This window comes from Lithobates pipiens, unplaced genomic scaffold, assembly GCF_037356315.1.
Source record: "Lithobates pipiens isolate NorthernLeopardFrog02 unplaced genomic scaffold, aLitPip1_a1.2 Scaffold_23, whole genome shotgun sequence".
Taxonomy (NCBI): domain Eukaryota; kingdom Metazoa; phylum Chordata; class Amphibia; order Anura; family Ranidae; genus Lithobates; species Lithobates pipiens.
Genome location: NW_027507785.1, coordinates 234,369,961 through 234,395,490, shown reverse-complemented (window position 1 = coordinate 234,395,490; position 25,530 = coordinate 234,369,961). Strand labels below are relative to the sequence as shown.

The 25,530-nt window shown below is 42.8% G+C and overlaps 1 long non-coding RNA gene across 1 annotated transcript in view; it reads right to left on the bottom strand.

The window, feature by feature from the left end:
- Positions 1-25,530, bottom strand: part of LOC143927025 (uncharacterized) — a 105,148-nt gene that overhangs the window by 18,888 nt on the left and 60,730 nt on the right. The window contains exon 2 of the long non-coding RNA XR_013262213.1: positions 18,981-19,080. This is a non-coding gene — a long non-coding RNA (uncharacterized LOC143927025). The remainder of the gene's footprint in view (positions 1-18,980; positions 19,081-25,530) is intronic.

Genomic DNA, 25,530 nt, shown 5'->3' with positions numbered 1-25,530 from the left:
CCTGACGCTCTGGGCTTTTAAAAACTGCCGCCTGGCGCCTGCGCAGTACAGCGGCGTGCACACTGACGTGCACGGCTCGCAACCACACCCCTCCTCCTCCATTAGGCTGGGAGCGCGCCCGGCGCGCGTGCACGCGGACCGCGGAATCCAGGGGGGGAAGGAGAACCCAAAAACGGAGCTGCGTGGGACCCCTGAACTGTGTGGGACCCCTGTTTACCTTCGTTTGTGGCAGGGACTGCAATGGAGACGTGAGTCAGCTGGAGAACTAGGCTTCACTGAGCGTGTGTATTGAAAGGCATGTAAGTATGCATCAGGCTGCTCTTACTCCCTCTAGTGGTGGAAACCAGGTAAGACATACTACTCACAATGAAGAAATCCATTCATATAATTAAATATACAGGATAACTTCCCTTACCTGTCCTCACCGCAGGAATTGCTGAACCAGACAAATTCCAGCCTTCACCCATCACGGCGGGTATTGTTAGCCAACCTTCAGGTTTATATGGGGTTCCTTCTCGGAAGAACCTCCCACCTGGGCCATGTAGAAAGCTCTGCCAGAAACTTTTGTGTGCTCTGTATAAACATAACACCAAGTCTGGTTTTCCCAGAGCCCAGTCTTCCAATGGAGAGGACTTACAGGCAAAACCGCGCTTCTTCGGCTGACGAGGCCAGGGTACCATACCATCTTGGGAGTCAAAAATCGGCCCGAGGTATGGATCTGGTTTGTTGTAGCCCTTCGGCCCTCGCAGGGACCTGCATAGAGCTAAAGTGTTTACGTGACCATCACCATATACACTGGCGAAAAAACTGAGGTGCCTCCCAGATGGGAGGGGTTATATAGGGGAGGAATTCTCCTTAATTGGGGTCAACCAGTGTCCAATCACCAGAGGTGCCTATATAACCCACTATGTAATGAAGCTCCTGTGTCCCGTGATGTATGATCAAGAAAAATAATTAGTTACTCAGCAAAGTAACTGTGACTTTTTTTTAAATATTCTATAATGCAATTACATTCTATAACATCTTTAATATCAAAGATGTTTATATTAACTGAAGAATAAAAACACTAGATACAGTATTTTAGAACATTTGGTATTTATTTGAACCCAAATGTTGAGGGGGTGGCAGCGGTGGTACTTGAGGGGTGGTAGCAGTGGTACTTGAGGGGGTGGCAGCGGTGGTACTTGAGGGGGTGGCAGCGGTGGTACTTGAGGGGGTGGCAGCGGTGGTGGTGTACTTGGGGGGGTGGCAGCGGTGGTACTTGGGCGGATGGCAGTGGTGGTGTACTTGGGGGGCTGGCAGGCAGCGTGGTACTTGGGGGGTGGCAGCGGTGGTGGTGCCATCCTCGCCCACCACCACCACCTCTCCCTCTTACTGATCCCATCCCCCACCACCACTGATCTCATCCCTACCCCATCCCCCATCACCTCTGTTGTAGAAGTGATGGTGGGTGGGTAGGGAAGGGATCAGTAATGCCGCGTACACACGACCAGACTTTTTGACAGCAAAGGTCCGACGGAATGAGTCCGTCGGACAATTCGATCTTGTGTGGGCTCCATCGGACCTTTGCTTGCCAAAAATCCAGCGGACTTTAGAAATAGAACATGTTTTAAATGTTTCCACTGGAACTCCGCCGGACCGAGAAATCCGTTCGTGTGTATGCTAGTCCGAGGGACAAAAACCGACGCTAGGGCAGCTATTGGCTACTGGCTATGAACTTCCTTATTCTAGTCCAGTCCTACGTCATCACGTTCAAATCCGTCGGACTTTGGTGTGATTGTGTGTGGCCAAGTCCGTTCATTCGGAAAGTCCGTCGGAACTCCGCCGAAACTCAGTCGGAAAGACCGCCGGACCTAGTCCCTCGAAAAGTCCAGTCGTGTGTATGCGGCATAAGAAGCAGTGGTGGTGGAGGACTTGGGATGGATCGATTGCACTGCAATTTGAATCATCAGTCACTTACTTAAATGCCTCCAGGGATGCCTTTCCTCATGGGGAGAGAGAGAGACCCCCCCTTCACTCGATTGGTGTCAGCTGGTCAGCTGACTTCATTTTTCAGTGTCCGCCCCGCCTCCCTACATTCTCTCTCTGGATAGGCGGGCGGGATGGGGTGGTCCAGACAGTCTCTCTGAGTCTCAGCCTCTTCTCAGCTCAGCGGACAAAAGCCCACCTCCCCGCGGCAGATCGAATGGCCAGGCAGAATGGCCATGGCGGGGCCTCCTGGGCAGTAGATGTAATTGAGGTATCTCTGCCCAAGTAATGGGAACTGAGTTACCATGAGGGGAAGAGTAATCAGTTAGATTACTTGTTATCCTCTTACGTAACTTTATTTTAACTGAGTTACTTACATCACTGGTAACAATAGAGAGAGAACAATAGAGATAGAATAATAGAGAGCAAAATAATTTAAAAAATAGAACAACAGAGAGCGAACAATAGATGGTACAATAAAGAGCGAACATAAGAGAGGGAACAATAGAGAGAGAAGAAAAATAAAACCACAACTATTTTTGGCTTTTTTTTGTGTTTTTGTGTGTTTTTTTGTGCACTTTTATATAAACTGTAAACGTTCAAAAATTAGGGTCACTTAAAATCTGATGGCCATCTCATCTTTTGAGACCCTGTATAAGTGTACCCTCGGACTGTGCAATTCTGTACCCACGCTAATACTCCACTAGTGTGTAGTAGCGTTCGAAACATTCACCAATGCAAAGAGCAGGTAGGTCAGGACAGGAGGGACAATAAAAGTGGGTGTCACGCCTATTATCCACGTTTTCTGCAAACACAACATCTTCTTTGGGGATTTCTTTTGGTAGGGGTACCAGGGAGGACATACAGAAAATCTCAAATATGGTGCCAAAGAAAGTCACCAACGGTGAACAACACAAAGGCACTAGCAGCGCTTTTAAAAAAAAAAAACACATAAACATAAAACTATAAGTCTGAATTTAAAATGTAATACAAAACTAAGTATATGTAAAAATCAACCTACACACAGTAAGAAACCTTCCATTCCTCTATGGATCACTCTACCTACATATTGCTCATATTCAATAGGCATATGTATTCATATATTTGGTCGCAATACAAATACAAGAAACCAAAAAAAAAAAATCCATTACAAGCCAGAAACAAAAAAGTCCAACAATGTTTCAATAATAATTCATAGTCAGCAAAAATTACTGCAAGCAAAAAAATGAAAATGAAAATGTGGCAAATGTTGCTAGCAGATCATTCGGAATCTCAGTAGTCACCACACCTCCTGTGCAAATCCCTATAGGTTATGCACTTACCAGAAGCACCTGGTTCAAAAGCACATCTCTTATCAACAGATGACCGATCTTCAGCTCTCACATATGACAAGGCATTGGATATATCCCATCGGTTATATATTAGTCACTTTTCCGAAAGGTGATTTGCACATGTGAAGGAATGAAGAAACTACATAGCGTAATCCCGTTCGTATCAAACCATTTATTTATATTAAAAACTCATCAAAATGCGCACTCACAAAATCAACATCTTGAATAGTACATAAAATTCAAAACCATATTACGATCGGTCCGGTCTAACCTTACACCACTGTCCGCAGTGTTCCCGGGAAGGGTAGACTGTCAAACGATCGTTCAATCAGGTAAGCTGCGTGACTACGCCCTGACGCGTTTCAGTCATAACTTTCGTCAATGTGTAGATCTGCAATATTTTATTGCATACACAGTTTGTAGAAAAAGGATACAAGCCTGATAGATTAACTAAATTAGTTGATGAAGTTATGACCACATCCCAGGTAGCTTGTTTAACTGACAAACCCAAATTAGTAAACAACACGCAGGAATGGGGCTTTATCACTCAGTTTCACACACAACGAAAAGAAGTGGAAAGTATCTTTTGAAAATATTGGCCTCTTTTGACTTCCGACAAGATTTTATCAAGGGCGATCCCTGAGAATCCTGTATTTATATACAAAAAAGTTAGGAGTTTCGGCGATGCAATTGTTAAGAAAATTTTAGACCCACCTATGAGACCTATTATGTTCAATGAGTCCTCTGTTTTTTTTTGTCCTGTCGGCAGGTTCATACTAGACTACGAGGACTTACAGAATTCCAATTCCCTTCTAATTTTAAAACTTTTAAAATCAAAGATTTTATATCATGTACAACCACGCATGTTGTGTATGGCCTCCTTTGCCCATGCAATATGCTCTATATAGGAAATACAAAAAGGACCTTAACGAAAAGAATTTCAGAACATATTAATAATATTAAAATTGGGTATAAGGAGCATAGCGTTTCTATGCACTTTAGATCAAAACACAGCAGGGATCCCTCAGGCCTCAAGTTTTGGGGAATAGAAAAGCTACATCCTGATTGGCGGAGGTGATTGGCGGGGGTGTAATAAAGTTTGGGAAATATCTAAATGTGAAACAAAATGGATATTTTTAGCTGACACCTTACACCCTAAAGGTATGAATGTTGAACTAGATTTAAATTGTTTTATCAGCGATTTTTAAATTTTATATATATATATATATATATATATATATATATATATATATATATATTGTTTTTTTCTTCCCATTTCTGGTCATTTGCTGATCTAGTTGTGTTTTAAGTAATTTTACAATGCTCAAATGTTTGATGAAGATAATATATATGATTTGATTGAATTATTTAGGTTGTCAGTTTTGATCACAGATATATGTAGATTTATGTATCAGTTAGTCCATGTGCATGAGGATAGAATCGCATGTGTTGATGGAGTAGTTCTTTTAGGTTGTAAGTATAACACTATAAAAAGTAAGTGACTATAGTTTAGTCTGATCTAATACAAACCAAAGAGAATTATCATCATTAGATCCATAAGTAATTATTGACACCTACATTCAATTACCTTAATTTTGGTTTTGATTAGAAGGCCACTAACCATGCGATTCGTATCGTGGCCATTTTATGATATAGTCATTCAAGCTGATTAAATGTATTATTTAATTTAAGTGGATTGATCTTAATAGCTTAAGTACTGATGCAGTTGAGACTATTGTGAAACAAATTTTATGTATTTATTTTCAGATGTTTTTATGTAACAATCGTAGTGCATAAGCATGTCTGTCGTCCGAACGGTTACATACATTGCTGACAACTTAGGATGTGCAGGAAGTGTCGTACGACATCATGTGATGACTGTGTCAGGGCATTTCCGCTCAGTTTAATGTATTTAAAGAAGGTTGCTGCGCTGCGTGGCCACGCCCTCTGATGACAGTGATGACTGAAACGTGTCAGGGCGTAGTCACGCAGCTTACCTCATTGAACGATCGTTTGACAGTCTACCCTTCCCGGGAACACCGCAGACGGCGGTGTAAGGTTAGACCGGACCGATCGTAATATGGTTTTGAATTTTATGTACTATTCAAGATGTTGATTTTGTGAGTGTGCATTTTGATGAGTTTTTAATATAAATAAATGGTTTGATACGAACGGGATTACGCTATGTAGTTTCTTCATTCCTTCACATGTGCAAATCACCTTTCGGAAAAGTGACTAATATATAACCGATGGGATATATCCGATGCCTTGTCATATGTGAGAGCTGAAGATACGATCGGTCATCTGTTGATAAGAGATGTGCTTTTGAACCAGGTGCTTCTGGTAAGTGCATAACCTATAGGGATTTGCACAGGAGGTGTGGTGGTGGACTACTGAGATTCCCAATGATCTGCTAGCAACATTTGCCACATTTTAATTTTCATTTTTTGGCTTGCAGTAATTTTTGCTGACTATGAATTATTATTGAAACATTGTTGGACTTTTTTTTTTGGCTAATAGGGTAGTTATTCCTGCGCTGCCACTATTATGAGATAGATTGAGGAACTGCTGCGTTCACCCAGATGGATCAAACCAAATCCACTTAGTTATAACGTGAGGGTAGGTTGGTGTCGCGCTGTTCTGGTTTAAGGTATTACACGGGAGGGGAAAGTTCCCTATATTTCTCACTCAACAAATATGAGTGGGAGAGGTATTTCTCACTCAAAGATATGGGGGAGGGGTATTATCCCTTAACACAATATGAAACTCTTCCCCTCTAGCTAGAAGTGCATATAATATAGTTATATTTATATAAATTATCAGACACTGAAATAAACCCAGGCTATTGTCCCAACAGGAAGGACGCCCTCTGCTACTGCATAGAGATACGAGTTCGCTACTCGTTTTTACACTGATATTTTATGAATGAAAAATTGTGAGTAGCTTGTGTAATTTTCTTTAATAAATTGGTTATCATTCAAAATTACTACACTATGGTACCCCTCTTGTATTAATTTACTATGGTCCCCTGGAGCTCCAAACACATTGAAAAGGAGAAGTTTTAACCTGGTGGGAAGAACATTAAAGAGACCTCCAGCTTAAGGCGTTTTTTGCCTTACCATAAGGTAAGGGGCCACTGCCCACCTGAGTGTATGGTCAGGAAAAAAGGAATCCACTGGGAAGCAGTGTTTCTCCAATCAGATTGCACAGTTACAACAAAAATACGAGCACCTTGAGGAACTATATATATACTGTTGAAGTGCCCTCACTGTTCCCTCCCATCACCTGTGTGTTGGACTAATTTGCTAAAGTAGATTCAGCAGCTTGCTGATCCACATGCAGCTCACTGCACATATGGACTTGCCTCTGTAGTGTGTTTATTATTTTTGATACTTATGCCTTTTTGCTTTCACATATGTTGCTCTAGAGTCTCTTTAGCGTATCGGTACCTAATCTTTATTGCACTTAGCACTTTTGGAATTGTGTGTTTTTTTTAAAAAGCTTAACATACTTATCTAGTGGCTCTGTAGGGTATTTACTTTTATCTTTTTTTTCCCCCCACACTATGTTTTGGTCTACCTTATGAAATCCACGTTTATTAATTTATTGTACTTAGCACTTCTCAACGAGTTAAACCTTATATACCTGATATAGAGGCTCTGTAGGGTATTTATTTTTCGTTTAGAAACAGATTTTATAATTTTATCTCACATCACGTTTATTCTATCTTATGATAAGCACGTTTATTAATCTATTTTGGTCACCTGATTTCACTTTTATTTTAAATTAAGTTTTATACATTGCACCAAGAGACATGTAGTTGTTATTTATTTACCCTGGTTTTATTAGCACATAGCACTTTTTTGCTTGCAGGGTCTGCTGAAGGTGATGGAGATAAGCTTATATTTCCATTCTGGTGCATGTTTAGTCAACTGACCATAGCTGGCTCTGCAGTGCGTTTACTTTTCTGATAATTCTTCTGACTATATTGTTTGTATTGGTGTACCACGATTACACTGAACTTACCTTTCTGGTCAAACAAGTATTATATTTCTTGTGTGGGGTCTAGGTGCAGGCACCCCTGTAGTGCGTTTACTAATTTAAAAAAATTGTTTACTTTTTTTAATAGCCTGGGTTTATTTCAGTGTCTGATAATTTATATAAATATAACTATATTATATGCACTTCTAGCTAGAGGGGAAGAGTTTCATATTGTGTTAAGGGATAATACCCCTCCCCCATATCTTTGAGTGAGAAATACCTCCCCCACTCATTATATCGAATAAAAGGGGAAGCAACAGAGCGAGACTTTAAATGAGGCACACGGAAGCTAGAAAATCCAATTAGATAAAAAACTGATTTTAATAAATTCAAATAGTCATGTATTGCACCTATTATTACACATAATCATAAATTAATATTATAGAATTTCATCAAAATGTACATTCCAACAAGGACTTGATAGTACATACATAGGAATCTTCACATTGAATAAATACCAGTTATCTATAGATATGTGGCACTCTAAAGTGTCACCTAAGAATAAATAAAAACAAAAATAGGGATAAATCAAAATGGAACGTTCATTCTTTGTTATAAGATGTGTACACAGCATGGAAGTTGACAGCTCTACGCGTTTCGTGACTTTTATATCACTCATCAGGAGCAAAACCATGATGGTAACCTATAAATAGAGAGAACAGCCATGTTTGGAAATGTCTAAGGAAAGGGGGGGACAAATATACAATGTGGAGAAACCCACATGCACACTTGATCCACAAACTTGCATATATACCTGCGCAGAGATGGTGTGGAACACCGGTAATCAGGCCAGCCAAAGATGCCACAGTCCGGGGTTGAGGGGGCAAGGCCAAAGCGATACCCAAAATGTACGAATGGCAACCCAGGCAGGTCCAAGTGTAGGCTGAGACATAAATTGAGTGTTGATGGTGGAGTGACAAATGCTGAAGGGACAGCTGAAAATAAGACAATAAAATAATCTAGATGTGACAGGTGAATGCGAGGAAAATGAGTGATATTGACAAAAGAAATAAGAGGAAAAAAAATATAATAATGAAAAATAAAATAAAATGAAAAAAGAAATGAAAAGTACAAGATGCAAAAAAAGGTTAGAAGAAAGAGGGATGATGGAAAATGTGAAATGAAAAGACTAGGGTGATAAAAATTACAAAATGGAATCAAGAGGTGAAATAGAGAACTGCAAAAGGAAGGATTGGTTCTTAAATTAAAAAATAATAAATGTATAAGTGCATGAGAAAACGTGAGTGAAACCATTGTGTAAGTGTTGATGGGGAGTGTAACAAAGGACTGCAGGAAAAGGAAAGGACCTGGGTATGGGAACCTGCTCAGGGAAGAGAACCCATGCAGAGGGCACCGCCATAGACTTACCCCCAACGCCATGCAACCGATACTAAGGACGGCAAGTGAAGCGTCAACAGCTGCCTACAATGCCAGCCAGGCTTGGCAGCCACGAGCGTCAACCGAGTCCTCCGATCGTCGGAGGTGGACAGCCAAGCAGCTGGTATAAGTACGCCACATGGACGCTGTACTTCCGGTTAAGAACCAATCCTTCCTTTTGCAGTTCTTCTATTTCACCTCTTGATTCCATTTTGTAATTTTTATCACCCTAGTCTTTTCATTTCACATTTTCCATCATCCCTCTTTATTCTAACCTTTTTTTGCACCTTGTACTTTTCATTTCTTTTTTCATTTTATTTTATTTTTCATTATTGTATATTTTTTTTCCTCTTATTTCTTTTGTCAATATCACTCATTTTCCTCGCATTCACCTGTCACATCTAGATTCTTTTATTGTCTTATTTTCAGCTGTCCCTTCAGCATTTGTCACTCCACCATCAACACTCAATTTATGTCTCATCCTACACTTGGACCTGCCTGGGTTGCCATTCGTGCATTTTGGGTATCGCTTTGGCCTTGCCCCCTCAACCCCGGACTGTGGCATCTTTGGCTGGCCTGATTACCGGTGTTCCGCACCATCTCTGCGCAGGTATATATGCAAGTTTGTGGATCAAGTGTGCATGTGGGTTTCCCCACATTGTATATTTGTCACCCCCTTTCCTTAGACATTTCCAAACATGGCTGTTCTCTCTATTTATAGGTTACCATCATGGTTTTTCTCCTGATGAGTGATATAAAAGTCACGAAACGCGTAGAGCTGTCAACTTCCATGCTGTGTACACATCTTATAACAAAGAATGAACGTTCCATTTTGATTTATCCCTATTTTTGTTTTTATTTATTCTTAGGTGACACTTTAGAGTGCCACATATCTATAGATAACTAGTATTTATTCAATGTGAAGATTCCTATGTATGTACTATCAAGTCCTTGTTGGAATGTACATTTTGATGAAATTATATACCGTATATACTCGAGTATAAGCCGAGATTTTCAGCCTCTTTTTTGAGGCTGAAAGTGCCCCCCTCGGCTTATACTCGAGTCATCGCTGTCTGCCCGCTCGATCAGCGTGTCGAGCAGACAGACAGCGGCCATTCTGATTCAAAAGCCGCGCCTCCGGCTCCCCCTTCGCCTGTGATAGGCGGAACACTGAATTTCCCAGCAGCCTGTGTTCCGCCTATCACGGACTTCGTATCATCCTCGTACTACGGACGAGGATGATACGATGTACGTGATAGGCGGAACACAGGCTGCTGGGAAATTCAGTGTTCCGCCTATCACAGGCGAAGGCGGCGGCGCAGCTTTTGAATTTTACAATGGCCGCCGAACGAAGAGGGCACGGGACGGAGGCAAGGCACAGGACGGCACGGCACGGCACGGGACGGGACGGGACGGGACCGGAGGCAAGGCATGGCGGCGAGGCATGGCGGCGAGGCATGGCGGCGAGGCACGGCGGCGAGGCACGGAGGCAAGGAGGCTCGGCACGGGACGGAGGCTCGGGACAAAGGCTCAGGACACAGGTAGGCTGGACACACACACACACACACACACACACACACACACACACACACACACACACACACACACACACACACACACACACACACAGGGATGGATGGATGGATGGAGACACACACACACAGGGATGGATGGATGGATGGATGGAGACACACACACACAGGGATGGATGGATGGATGGATGGAGACACACACACGCAGGGATGGATGGATGGATGGATGGATGGAGACACACACACACAGGGATGGATGGATGGATGGACACACACACACACACAGGGATGGATGGACGGACACACAGGGATGGACGGACACACAGGGATGGACGGACACACAGGGATGGACGGACACACACACAGGGATGGACAGGCATGTCTTACCCTCGGCTTATACACGAGTCAATAAGTTTGCCAGTTTTTTTGGGGGTAAATTGGGGGCCTCGGCTTATATTCGGGTCGGCCTATACTCGAGTATATACGGTAATATTAATTTATGATTATGTGTAATAATAGGTACAATACATGACTATTTGAATTTATTAAAATCAGTTTTTTATCTCATTGGATTTTCTAGCTTCCATGTGCCTCATTTAAAGTCCCGCTCTGTTGCTCCCCCTTTTATTCGATATATTGAACCCGGGATGGAGGAGGAGTTTTGAACGGCTCCTACGTATACCTCATTTAAAGTCCCAAATACTGTTGCTCTCCATTTTTTAACCTCCCCCACTCATATTTGTTGAGTGATAAATATAGGGAACTATCCCCTCCCATGTAATACCTTAAACCAGAACAGCGCGACACCAACAGATTTTTTTTTTTGGTTTCTTGTATTTGTATTGCGACCAACTATATGAATACATATGCCTATTGAATATGAGCAATATGTAGGTAGAGTGATACATAGAGGAATGAATTGAGCTTAACCACTTGACCACTGGGCACTTAAACACCCTTAATAACCAGACCAATTTTCAGCTTTTGGTGCTCTCACATTTTGAATGACAATTACTCAGTCATGCAACACTGTACCCATATGAGATTGTTGTCCTTTTTTTTCACACAAATAGAGCTTTCTTTTGGTGGTATTTAATCACCTCTCGGTTATTTATTTTTTGTGCTATAAAAGAAAAAAGACCGAAAATTCTGTAAAAAAAAATGAATTTTTCTTCGTTTGTTATAAAATTTAGCAGATTAGTAATTTTTCTTCATACATTTTGGCCAAAATTTATACCACTACATATCTTTGGTAAAAATAAGTACAATTTGGTGGATATTATTTGGTCTTTGTGAAAGTTATAGAGTCCACAAGCTATGGTGCCAATATCTGAAAATTGATCACACCTGAAGTACTGACGGCCTATTTCAATTCTTGAAACCCTAACATGCCATAAAATTACAAATACCCCCCAAATGACCCCTTTTTGGAAAGAAGACATTCCAAGGTATTTAGTAAGAGGTATGATGAGTTTTTTGAAGTTGTCATTTTTTCCCAAAATACTTTGCAAAATCAAGATTTTTTTTCCTTTTTTTTTCCACAAAATTGTCATATTATCAGTTTATTTCTCACACACAGCATATGCATACCACAAATTACACCCCAAAACACATTCTGCTATTACTCCCGAGTACGGCGATACCACATGTGTGAGATTTTTACACAGCGTGGCCACATACAGAGGCCCAACATGCAGGGAGCGCCATCAGGCGTTCTGGAGCACCCAGGACAATTCTGACATTTCTCTCCTACATGTAAAAATCATCATTTATTTGCTGGAAAATTACATAGAACCCCAAAACATTATATATTTTTTTTTAGCAAAGACCCTAGAGAATACAATGGTGGTCGTTGCAAATTTTTATCTCACACGGAATTTGCGCAGCAATTTTTCGAACGCGTTTTTTGAGGGGAAAAAACAGTTTTGTGCTTAAAAAAAAACAGGAAAGTTAGCCCAATTTTTGCATAAAGTGAAAGAAGAAGTTATGCTGAGTAAATAGATACCTAACATGTCACTCTTCAAAATTGCACATGCCCATGGAATGGCGCCAAACGTTGCTACTTAAAAATGCCCATAGGCAACGCTTAAATTTTTTTTTACTGGTTACATGTTTTGAGTTACAGAGGAAGTCTAGGGCTAGAATTATTGCTCTCGCTCTAACGTTCACGGCGATACCTTGAACACCGGTTTTATATGTGGGCGGGGCTTACGTATGCATTCGCTTCTGCATGCGAACACATGGGGACAGGGGTGCTTTAAATATTTTTTTTCTTCATTTTACTTTAATCATTTTAGTTTGACATTTTTTTCCCCAAAAATACATTTTTGATCACTTTTTTTCTTATTACAAGGAATGTAAACATCCCTTGTAACAGGAATATGGGATGACAGGTCCTCTTTACAGTGAGATCTGGGGGTCAATAAGACCCCACATCTCACCTCTAGGGTGGGAAGCCTGAAATAAAAATAAAAAAATAAATAAAAAGATTTTGGCTTTGATCGTATTGGCGAGTTGGTAGAAGTACCGGAGGGCGGTGGGGGGGGGGACGTCTATGGCTGGGTATTGCAGGGTATCATCGAGTATGGCTGGGTATCTCCGTGTATGGCAATTTATGGCAGGGTATTGCAGAGTATTGGCGGGGTATTGCAGAGTATTGGTGGGGTATTGCAGAGTATTGGCGGGTATTGCAGAGTATTGGCGGGTATTGCAGAGTATTGGCAGGTATTGCAGAGTATTGGGGGGTATTGCAGAGTATTGGTGGGTATTGCAGAGTATTGGCGGGTATTGCAGAATATTGGGGGGTATTGCAGAGTATAGGGGGTATTGCAGAGTATTGGGGGGTATTGCAGATTATTGGCGGGCATTGCAGAGTATTGCCGGGTATTGCAGAGTATTGGTGGGTATTGCAGAGTATTGCCAGGGTATGGAGGGGTTAAATTCGGTGAGCAGCGATGTGGGCACTGCAGATGCAGCCCTCAGCGCTGCTGACACCGATCTCTTTCCCCTCCGCTGTACCGATCGGTACAGAGAGGGGGAGGGAGGAACCGGCGTCATAACATGACGCCGGTTTGTTTACAAGTGATCACTCCGTCATTTGACGGAGTGATCACGTGGTAAACGGCCGCGATGAGCGGCCATTTACCGTGATCCGTGATGCGCCGGGTCCAGTGGTCACGGATGCTCTCCTGTGCGCGCCCCAGGGGGCGCGCGAGAGCAGAATTCTGGGAGGCCGTTAATTAATGGCCTCTCAGAGTTAAACAACCGCCCTGAAGCCGTTAATCGGCTATGGGCGGTTGTTAAGTTGTTAAATAACATACAGTATTTATGCTTTCTGTTTGAAAGTAATTATATACATAATAAGGTTTCTTACTGTGTGTAGGTTGATATTTACATATACTTAGTTTTGTATTACATTTTAAATTCAGACTTATAGTTTTATGTTTATGGTTTTTTTTTAAAAGCGCTGCTAGTGCCTTTGTGTTGTTCACCGTTGGTGACTTTCTTTGGCACCATATTTGAGATCTTTGAGTAATATAGCAGCAGCTATAGTTTAGCACTTACTGTGAGCGCTGAGGGAGTGGGATTTTAGTTTTCTAATATCTTGCTCATATTTCTTTTAGACATACAGAAAATGCCTCCCATGCAACTGGCTCACTGCATTTGGATTGGGAAGTTGGCCCACAGCACAGCACTGGAAAAAGAAGGGCTGTGATGATCTCTTCCTGGAATTTAAGGAAGGATCCAGTTTGTCCTGAAGCTTTATATAGCACATAAGCATTCAGCAGAGTCAATTGGAAAAAATATACAGACACTTTTTTATACCAGCGTCTGGCCTTATGGCAGTTAGATACGGCACCAAAAACTGATCATTGAGGTCCACCCCTCCCATGTTAAGGTTGTATTTGTGGACACAGAGGGGTTTCTCCACAACACCAGTTGCCATTTGAATTTGGACCGTCGTGTCAGCATGAAGGGAGGACAGAACGAAAACATTCTTCTCGTTCAAAAGTTTTTATTTTATGTTAAAATAAATTACATGTACAGAATATAAGACAAATTATTTGATACCAGAAATAAAAAGACATATTGAAGTATGGATGATATAAAGCAAAGAAGAATTTCAAGATATTCTCGTGGGAATGACAATAAATGGCCTTATATATTTTAGAATTTGAAAACATTCTTATAGCTGAGTTTTAAACATTTTAATCCCAAGAAAATATAAATATGTCTAAAAGAAAATATATGATTTGAACAAAAACATTCTTATTATTCGTCCACTTCACAACGAGCAAACTATTACACTTCAAGCAGGCTCTCTCCCCCAGCCTAAGACGGGAATCTAAAAGCCACTGGGGTAAGGCTGGGTTCACACTGCTGTGGCTACGAGAACCGCATGTGATTCGCACCGCACTGCAGTGCAAATCACATCCGATCTCTGCGTGATGTGAGTTCAGCCATACAGATAGTATGGCTGAATTTGCATCGCACCGGGCCCAAACTCGCACAGGACCCTTTTTTTGGTCTGCAGCAGAATCGGATCGCATGGGTGTTCACACCATGCGATCCGATTCCTGTCCGAGTTTGCAGATCGCACTGCGATATGCGAATTGATCTGGGGGTGTCATTAACGTTTCACTGACACTCCCAGCAGTTCGCATAGGACAGTGTGAACTGCCGCCGGGAGGTATGCGATGCGGGAACCCACGCGGATTCGCGGTGTTCCCGCAACGCTGCAATATGAACCTAGCCTAAGCCCTGGTGATTAGATCGCACGGTGCTACATGCGTTAATTCCATGATCAAACAAGTGACTAAAAAGTGGCACGCTTGTGTAATAATTGTCCACATACATGTGGTAGTCCTTTCTGAATAAGGGTGACACCAAGTCCTACACAATCTTACCAGTGCTCCCTATGTAGTCTGGGCAGTTCTCCAGCTCTATGTAATTATCTCTTCCCTCGTAAACCATAAAACTATATGTATAGCCTGTTGCCCTGTCACAGAGTTTATACAACTTGACCCCATAACTGGCATGCTTGCTGGGAAGATACTGTTTGAAAGACAAGTGGCCAGAAAACTTAATCGGGGACTCATCAAACGTAGACAACTTTATCTGGAGTAAACAAGGCTGCAAACTGCTGGTTGAAGTGGTTTGAGGGGCCAAATTTTGGGGCATATGGTGAATTGGGTCAGTGGACCAATATGACCGCAACTCACTTTTTTTAGTTATGCCCATGAGAAGGGATAAGCCCAGAAAGGTCTTAAATTCAGGGACCGTAATAGGTCTACAATTTCTGGCAAGAGTCAACTGGGGATTAGCTGCGATGAATTGACCAGCATACAAATTGCTTTGGTCCACAATAGATTTATAGAGAATAAAAATCAAGTGACATAAAATCAACTGTTTCCACCTGAATTCCAGGTTGGCCAGTGAATCAGGGAAGTACGGGTGCTGCAGAAGTGATGGGCTCCCAATTAGGATTGGTGAATGCAGCAGGAAGGGCACTATGGGCTCAACGGGCCTGTGTTTGTCTTCTTTCTGGTGTCAGATGGACACTACTCCTGCTTGCCACCTCGCCAGCTTGAACTGTACTTATGGGACTCACCACGTCACCAAGTGTTACTGCAGTGCTGGATGTATGACCAGGATGTATTAGGCCACTGGTGCTTGCCAGTTCCCCAGAAAGATGAGTGGCACTAGTACTGGCTCTCTGCTCCATACGAGAGCCCTACGGTTCTTGCACCTCAACAGCAGCAGAAGAACGGGGTCTGGTACGCCTGACCTTGGCAGGGACCACGACTCCATCGTCAGAGTTATCTGTCAGGGTGCAGTTGCTGTCTACAGGTTAGTATTCTGAGCCTGAATCAGACGGATAGGCGAGCTCCTCTTCACTCTTCTGTCATGCTCAGAAATGTGTAAGCCTCTTCACTAGTGTACCTTCGATTGGACATTTTGGCCTCTAAATTTACTGGTACAACTAGTGAGACTCACAAGAAAGAAAAGAGCACCTGACTGTCAGCAACTGCTGTAAACGCTACCAAAAAAACGGGTGCCCTGACGCTATAAAAAATTTCTAACCAGTGTCATCCATGACACTAATACAGTGAGCACTGGTGACAGGGTGTGATCAAGGGGTTAAACCTTTATTAGGAGGGTTTAGGGGGGTCCCTAGATCTATCTGGGCCTACTACTAAGTACTCTAATGCTGATTATGCCGCGTACACACGATCAAACAATCAGGTGGAAAAGTCCGGCAAACTGAAGTCCGCCGGACAATCCCCCCGTGTGTAGCCTCCGGCATACTTTTTTGACCCGAAAGTACGGCGGACTTAGAAAGTAGTTTTGCACTCCAATCTTCCCGCCGGACTCGCATTTCGGAGGACAATACGGCCGTGTGTTTGCCAGTCCGCCTTACTTTTGAAATGAGCGGACTTTTCCCGCCCGGAGAAAAGTCCACTCATTTCCAGCGGGTCTCCAGGTAGGCGGGGCCTGCGAAGGAGACGTCGCTGGCCCCGCCACCTGGTATGGACTTAAAGGGGAACCCCAACGCCGAAAAAAAAACAGCGTGGGGGTCCCCCCAGGTCCACATCAGACCCTGGTCCGAGCACGCTACCCAGCCGGCCAGGAAAGGGGGGACGAGCACCCCCCCACCCCAAAGCACCTTGTCCCCATGTTGATGAGGACAAGGGCCTCTTCCCGACAACCCTGGCCGTTGGTTGTCGGGGTCTGTGGGCGGGGGGCTTATCAGAATCCGGGAGCCCCCTTTAATAAGGGGCCTCCGGATACCGGCCCCCCACCCTATGTGAATGAGTATGGGGTACAATGTACCCCTACCCATTCACCTGTAAAATAAAGTACAAAAAAAACACAACACACAAGATAAAATAGTTTATTGCACAGCTCCGGGGGTCTTCCGTCTTCGAGGGTCTTCTCGCCGGACTCCTCCGCTATCTTCTTCTAGCTCATTTGCTAGCAGAGGAGCCTGGCTTTCTTCCTCGCCGCGGCCTCTTCTTCCGACTTCGGGGGTCTTGTCCCCCTCTTCAGTTCTCAGGGCTTTCAGGGTTGTCAGGAAGAGGCCCTTGTCCTCATCAACATGGGGACAAGGTGCTTTGGGGTGGGGGGGCTGCGCGGCCCCCCCTTCCCCAAGGCACCCCCCATGTTGAGGACACGCGACCTGGTACGGCTCGGGGGGGCGCTCGCTCGTCCCCCCCTTTCCTGGCCGGCCGGGTAGCGTGCTCGGACAAGGGTCTGATGTGGACCTGGGGGGACCCCCACGCCGATTTTTTTCCTCAAAATATCCTTGGGTTTGTTTGTATCAGGGGTACAATGTACCCCATGCTCATACACATGGGGTCGGGGGCCGGTATCTGGGGGCCCCCTCATTAAAGGGGGCTTCCGGATTCCGATAATCCCCCCGCCCGCAGACCCTGACAACCAACGGCCAGGGTTGTCGGGAAGAGGTTCTTGTCCTCATCAACATGGGGACAAGGTGCTTTGGGGTGGGGGGGCCCCCTTCCCCAAAACACCCCCCATGTTGAGGGCACGCAGCCTGGTATGGCTCAAGAGGGGGGCGCTCGCTCGTCCCCACCCCCTTTCCTGACCGGCCGGGCTGCGTGCTCAGATAAGGGTCTGCTATGGACTTTGCGGGACCCCCACACCCTTTTATTCGGTGTAGGGGTTCCCCTTTAAATCCATACCAGGTGACGGGGTCAGCGAGGTGTCAATCTCGCCGATGGAGGCGGCGACATTGACTTCCTTCGCTAGTCCTGTCTACCTGGAGCCGCGTTCAAAATGAATAGAATTTTCTCCGTGTGGGCAAGTCCGTTCATTTCAAAAGTCCGGCGGACTAGCACACAGACGGGCGGATTGTCCGCCGGATAGTCCGATCGTGTGTACGCGGCATAATAAATGTAGATGGGGCAACCACATTCTAAGTTTTACATTTTTAAAATAATTGATAGAGCCACTTTAACTTGCAACTGAGACCACTTTGAGTTTTGCGCACAGACTCCTCTAGTCAATTATAGGGTTTCTCAAATGGCTCTTATTAGTGTGCCAGTATTTTGGGTCCTTGTTTATCAGTTTGATATAAAATGTTTTTATTCCCAGTCATCAGAATGTATATTATTTTTAATTATTTGAGCATCCCAAAAATCTATAGTGGGACTGAATTTGTGGCAACACCAATCAGTCTGCCCAGCACTACACTGGTGCACCCCTACACACGTGAAACTGTATTCACATCGGTTTCAGAACAGATCAACAATAAACATATAACTGCTTGCAGCTTTACTGCCCAATATCAACATGGCCCCAATTATCACTGAATAAGAAATAGACCTCTATCTGGAAACCCCATGCATCTAAGTCAGATACATAGAAAAAAAAAAAACTTAAAAGAAGGACCTTCACAGTCAGTTCTTCTCAGCATGTCTTAAAATAGACCAAGATTGCCCTTTATTATGCCAACAAACCTTGTGTGTACATTAGAGTTATGCAGTGAGAGGAACGGGTACATACACCATTTCCTTCAGAGTGTTGGACAATAGATGGCATATTAGCTGCTTCTTCCAAGAATAATAGTTATAAACAATTACAAATTACATTTAAGCAACTTATTATTTAGAAGAAATACCCGTTTTTTACACAAGAGGAAGGCTTTCAAAAACTAATGAGCCCAACAAACTTTATCTCTGCAAATTAATAATAATACTCAGTTACTTACTTGATTAGAGCCATAGATTTAGAATCAATTTTCCCCCGTTGAGCAGAGGATGATGAGTATTTTGCTGCTGCATCTTCTTTAAATGGGACAGTACTAGAAACTGAAAGTTTGGTTCAGACTTCAGTTAAATAGAAAGGGCATTACATACCATAGTCATTTGAGTAAACATAAAACACTCCACCCAAGGGCCTATTTAAAAAGCTGTTTCTCACTCTCCTAGCTGCCAAACCTATTACCTTCATTTCCTGCTATTTAAAAGTATATCCTAATATTCTCTGTGGACAATGCCAGTCTCCTAAGAATCATCAGTGTAATCAGTTGGGATCATAATCTGGCTTAACTGATGATTATATTTTGCAGCAATCTTTTCCTATGTTTGGCCTACTGTATTTTGGTGCATCCTTGTAAGCATTGAGTTTGGGAGCATATTTTATCCACAGGCACCTGCAGACTTTGCAGCCTATATGGCATCTGAATTAAAACTGGTGACCATAAAAAATAAAGTAGTGTTAATTTTCTATTTATTTTTTGTTTTACCATGCTGCCCACCCTTGCCCTCCCCCCAACAGTAGCTTTGGAACACTGCTGAACCCCACCCACAACCAACATACACACAAGCACATGCACTGTTCCATATAAAAAAGAAACATACACAAATACATTTCAGTAAACATGTTAGAAATAGCATTGGAATATATTTTAAACAAAATAAACAGGCACAATCAGAATTCTGTCCACAAAGACACAACCATTACTGTACTGACACAACCAGATGCATGTCCACAGTGACACAGTTAGTAACCTGCTGACACAATCTGTGCCATTCTCACACAGCCAGAAATGTGCCCCCAGAGACACAATTTGTGTCATATTATTACAACAAAACACATGTCCCCAGAAACACAATTAGTACCATACTGATACAATCAGAAGCTTGTCGGTAACAAAATACTGTTCTGACAATGGCACAACATTTCGTATATACTCGAATATAAACCAAGTTTTTCAGCCCATTTTTTAAGGCTGAAAACTCGGCTTATACTCGAGTGAGCCGTACCTTTCATTACTATTGCGTCTCTTGCTGTGTTATGCAGTCTGTTTGGCTGTCCATTGTAATGAAGCCACACCTCCTCCTCGTCTGTGATAGAGGAACACTGATATAATGCTGGGAAACTGTATCAGTGTTCCATCTATCACAGATGAGGAGGAGGCGGGGCTTTGTTACAATGGACGGCTGAACAGACTGCATAACACAGCGGGAGACACGTGCTGTTTTAGTAATCAAAGGTACGGATGCAGATGAGACTACAAATGGGCACAATTGGGCTGCAAATGGTCACAGTGAGACTACAAATGGGCACAATTAGGCTGTGAATGGTCACAGTGAGACTGCAAATGGGCACAATTAGACTGCAAATGGGCACAATTATACTGAAAATGGGCACAGTGAGACTGCAAATGTGCACAATTAGACTGCAAATGGGCACAAGTAGACTGCAAATGAGCACAAGTAGACTGCAAATGAGCACAGTGAAGCTGCAGATGGGCATTGTTTACCCAGTAGCTGCTGCATTTTCCCACTCTAGGCTTATACTTGAGTCAATATGTTTTCCCAGTTTTTTGTGGTAAAATTAGGTGCCTTGGCTTATATTCGGGTCGGCTTATACTCGAATATATACAACAAAAAACAAAAATAAATTGCACGGGAGAGCCCAGAGAGGCATAGGTGGGTGGCAGGAGTTGGAGGATGCATTGCTGACTGAAAATAAAAATGCCAGAGTTATGGCATACAGCTTCAGCCATAACCCTGGTATAACCACTTGAAGCCAATCACATACATGTACGTGATTCAAATAAAGAAAAGAAAGAGCACTCAAATTGCCTCATCCATGAATAATAAAGAAATAAAGAAAAAGGATTCCAAAAGAGGAAAACCTATGGTAGGACTTTAAAGGCACAACAAACAATAAAAATATTAAAAAATATTAACATTTATTGAAATATGTAATACAAAGAACAGGGACATGAAAGAAATGTAGATAAAAATCATATACACAAAAAGCAGTCTATATATGATGGGAGCCCTAATGCGTCTACGTGTTTCGTTGTGCACTTCTTCAGGAGTCATTTGGGGTTAGTAGTTGCAAGGACTAGAGATATAGGACACCCTTTACAGCCCGTAATACTCCTACCACCCGGGAACATGCGGAAGACCTAATGCCACTGCATTGTATGATGGAAATGTTCTGCTCAAATGTGATTCTTTAACCCGTTTTAATAAATTTGTTGTCTTACACGCTGCATTTAGAGGGCGCCGTCTTTTTTGTCTTGTCTTGTTTCAGAGCTTCTTCTGGCTTTTATGGACTGGCAGCCTTCTACAGTTTCAGTATTTTATTATCCTCACATGGACTAATGCTTGGACTTGAAGTGAAACCTTTTAATTGTTTTTATTGCCAGACTTTGGTTTCCTTTTCCCTCTACCCCTTTCCCCCCTACGTCACCCCTTATTATAAGTATTCAGCTTGATCCTGAGTGCGCTGTATAAACCCTTTATCTGTTATGCCCACCATTAGAATACCACCCTTCATCCACCCACTTCTAATGGTGGGCATACATGCACCATTTTTTTTTAAACTGTGGTGGTGAAATCACCTCCTACAACGTGGAAGTCACTGATTTACGTATTGTGGGAGCAAACGCTGTTGCTGTCAACACAAATAAATCAGTGTTGCAGCTGAATGGCGTACCTTCTAAGCAAATGATTGTTAACAATAAAACAAAGTAACATTACACTATCACAGTAAAGCCTCATACACACGATAGGACTTTGTACAAACTTTCCCTTGGAATTTTGTACAAAGGGCCCTGAACTTGTATTGCATACGCACAGCAGGACTTTTTCAGCCAACTTTCACCAAATCACGTGGTTTTTCTGCTCTTTACTGCCACCTTTGGTCAACTTCTGTATTGTTGTCTGATCTTTTGCATTGGTTCTGAGCATGCCTGTTTGTACTTTGTACAAAAGTCCTATGGTTTTCTGTACACACGATCAGACTTTGCTCCATCAGACTTTTGTTGCCAGAAAGTTTGTCCGTTCGCACAGCCAACAAAAGTCAGATGAAAACCAAAAAAGTTTGTCCGATGGAGCGTACACACGGTCGGATGTTGCTCCAAAACAGCTAATTTGCATGTTTGTTGTCAAAAAGTCTGATCGTGTGCATGGGCCTTAAGACTTAAGCCTCATACACATGGTCGGACTTTGTACAAACTTTTCCGTGGACTTTTGTACAAAGGGCGTGGTCCACAAGTTTGTATTGCATACACACGATCGGACTTTTTGACAACAAACACGAACGTAGTGACGTCACAACGTACTGACGACGCTTCAAAAGAGGATGTTCAATTCTCTGCCGTCACCCTTCGGGCTCCGTCTGCTATTTTCGAGTTAGTAGACATTTGGTCGGTGCTGATTCGCGGTTTTTCGTTCCGTGCGTTTCTTGTTGGTTTCCGACCGATTTGACCAACTAGCTATGTTGCGCGATCCTAGGAGAGAGCGTGCTATTTATGGGCTTGGAGTTGTTGCTGTGACTTTAGCCCGGTCTAGGAATAATCGGAGTAGTAGGGTGAGGAGTATTTGGGCCAAAACTTGGCTACTTAATCGAGACCAATTTAGCCATATGCCCTTATTGCGTGAGCTGCAGGAGAATAATCCAAATGATTTTCGTAATTATCTCCGGATGACGGACTCCTGCTTTCAGCAACTATTGTCCTTGCTGTCCCCCTATATCATGAAGCAGGACACCTGCATGAGAGCTTCTATTCCAGCAGAACAAAGACTCATAGCCACCTTGCGTTATTTGGCGACAGGGAGGAGTCTCCAGGATATTAAGTTTACCACTGGTATCTCTCCGCAGGCTCTGGGAGTCATTATTCCTGAAACATGTTGTGCCATCATCCAAGTCCTGCAGAAGGACTATATGCGTGTACGTTTTTTGCTTTAATATCACCTTCCTGTTTTCCAACTCAATTTATATTTTTTGTATTCCATCCTTCCCATTTTTTTGATATGCTGTGAATGAATGTCCTCTTTGTCCTCATGCATACTGTAACCTCTTTTGTGGCCTACGTGCATATTTCCCCTCACTAACCTCCCCAGCATGTCACCCTGGGCCCATACACACCTAGCCTAGTGCTAGGGATGCACCGAATGGGTTTTTTGGTTGCTGAAGCCGATACTGAAACAGCACCGATACCGAAATTGACTATTTTTTTAAAATATTTTTATACAGGAGATGGTCAGAGACTGGGTACATGCTACAGGAGATGGTCAGAGACTGGGTACATGCTACAGGAGATCAATGCAGCCTCATCAGTGCACACCATATGCAGCCTCACTGTCCCCAGCAGCCTACCAGTGGCCATCATATAGCCTGCCTGTGCCTCACCAGTGCATATAAACATACATATATAAAAACACAAACACATAAATAAACATACACACACACATACACACAGAGAGGCATACAAATAAATATATATATATATATAGATAGATAGATATATATAGATATAGACAGTCCTTTTAAAATTGGGAGCTGCAGCTCTGTACTTTAATCTCCATGCTGGGTACTGCACTGTAGGGGGAGGCAGAGAGCACAGCACACACTGCTAGATGCCTCTCCTTTGCTTTCACTTTCATAGTAAACGGCATGTTCGAGCTCCTCCACAGCTGATTTCCACATCAGCTGAGGAGCCACCGCTGTGGAGAAGGAGACTTTACACTGAGACCCCACAGGCTGCCTGCAGCATGGGTGAGGAGGGAGGAGAGGAGGAGAGAGTAAAAATGGAATTACACCCCCGTGATGGGTGGCACCAGGGGCGGGACCAAGGCCAGAAGCCCCCGCCCCATGTTCGCACCAGGATTGGCGAAAATTCTCTTTCGGCTTCTTGCCGAAAGGGCCATTTTCAGCCAATATATTTCTTTGGCCGAAATTTCGGTGCATCCCTACCTAGTACTTCACACTTTATTTATAATGCTTCATTCCTTACCCTAAACACCACCTAAAATGTGTGTCAATCTTATTCCTGCCCTTAAATTTATGCAGAGTGCAAGAGTCCCTTTTTTGTGTTTCACACACTTATTTTAACACCCCAAAAAAATCTAGAAAAAACAAAAACTAAAGAAAACAATAATAAAAAATGCAGAGTAAACCAATACAACTACTCTATCTGCAGATTTAGCTAAACACATACACTGTGTACCTTATTTTTGGAGTTAAGATTGCTGCCTAAATACTTAAAATAATGTAGTGCAAGGGCCTGCCTGATTACCTTCAAAATGTACAAATTATACTTTGGTTAGGATTAACTTATCATTATGAATGGCTCCCACCATCCCTATGCTGTCCCAGCTTCCTGGCTTTTTAACTTCGTCATATCGATTACTCATAATTAACATTTTTTTGGGTTTATGATGTATGTCAAAATGTGTGTAGATTTGGACAATGTGCATTCTTCTTTTTGTTTTATACCACTTCTTACCTATCCACTGGCCTGACAATCTTGGAAAGATGGATGTGTTGGCCAAATTAAACTTACATTTTAATGCATTTAGTTCTCATGGAAGTGTTGACTTGTCCAAACTATCATACACAACTCCCCCCCCCCCAAGTTTTTTGGAATGTGCCACCAGAGAGGGTGAGGGAACATATAATTGTAACTTATCATTTTATTGGAAGAAAACATTTAAATGTTCTAATATTATGTTGCCCCACAATGTTTGTGTCAACTATGTTTGCAATTTTATGTACTCGGGTATTAATATTTTTTATTTGTTTGATTCCACAGTTTCCTTCAACCACCCAGCAATGGCAGGATGTGGCGGCACAGTTTGCCAATTTATGGAATTTTCCCAACTGTGGAGGTGCCATTGATGGCAAGCATGTGAGGATAGTTCCACCGCCAAACTCGGGATCGTATTCTTTTAATTATAAAGGATTTTGCAGCATAGTTCTGCTGGCTGTGGTGTCAGCCAAATATGATTTTTTGTATGTTGATGTTGGGATGAATGGCCGTCACTCTGATGGAGGTGTGCTGATGCATACTGAATTTTATGACCGGCTGCAGAAAGGGACCTTACATTTGCCACCTGCTCAGGAAAATATTGAGGGACTACATTTCGTGTTTGTGGCAGATGATGCCTTTTCTTTGGGGGAACATTTTCTCAAACCCTTTCCAATGAGGAACCTAACCCCAGAACAAAGGGTTTTCAATTATCGTCTGTCTCGTGCCCGAAGGGTAGTTGAAAATGCCTTTGGCATTCTTTCAAGCAGATTTCGTCTCTTTTTAACTGCCATAAACTTGGCAGAATATAAATTAAATCATGTAGTGTTATGCTGCTGCATCCTCCATATTTTTTTAAGGAGGAATGCTTCCAGCTATATTGCCTCAGGGCAAACAGATGATGCTTTTTCCGTACCAGCTGAAGAGGCTGTGATGCCAGCTCTGGAAGGTGCACGTGCTGGTTTGGGCTCCCAGAATGGCCGTCTTG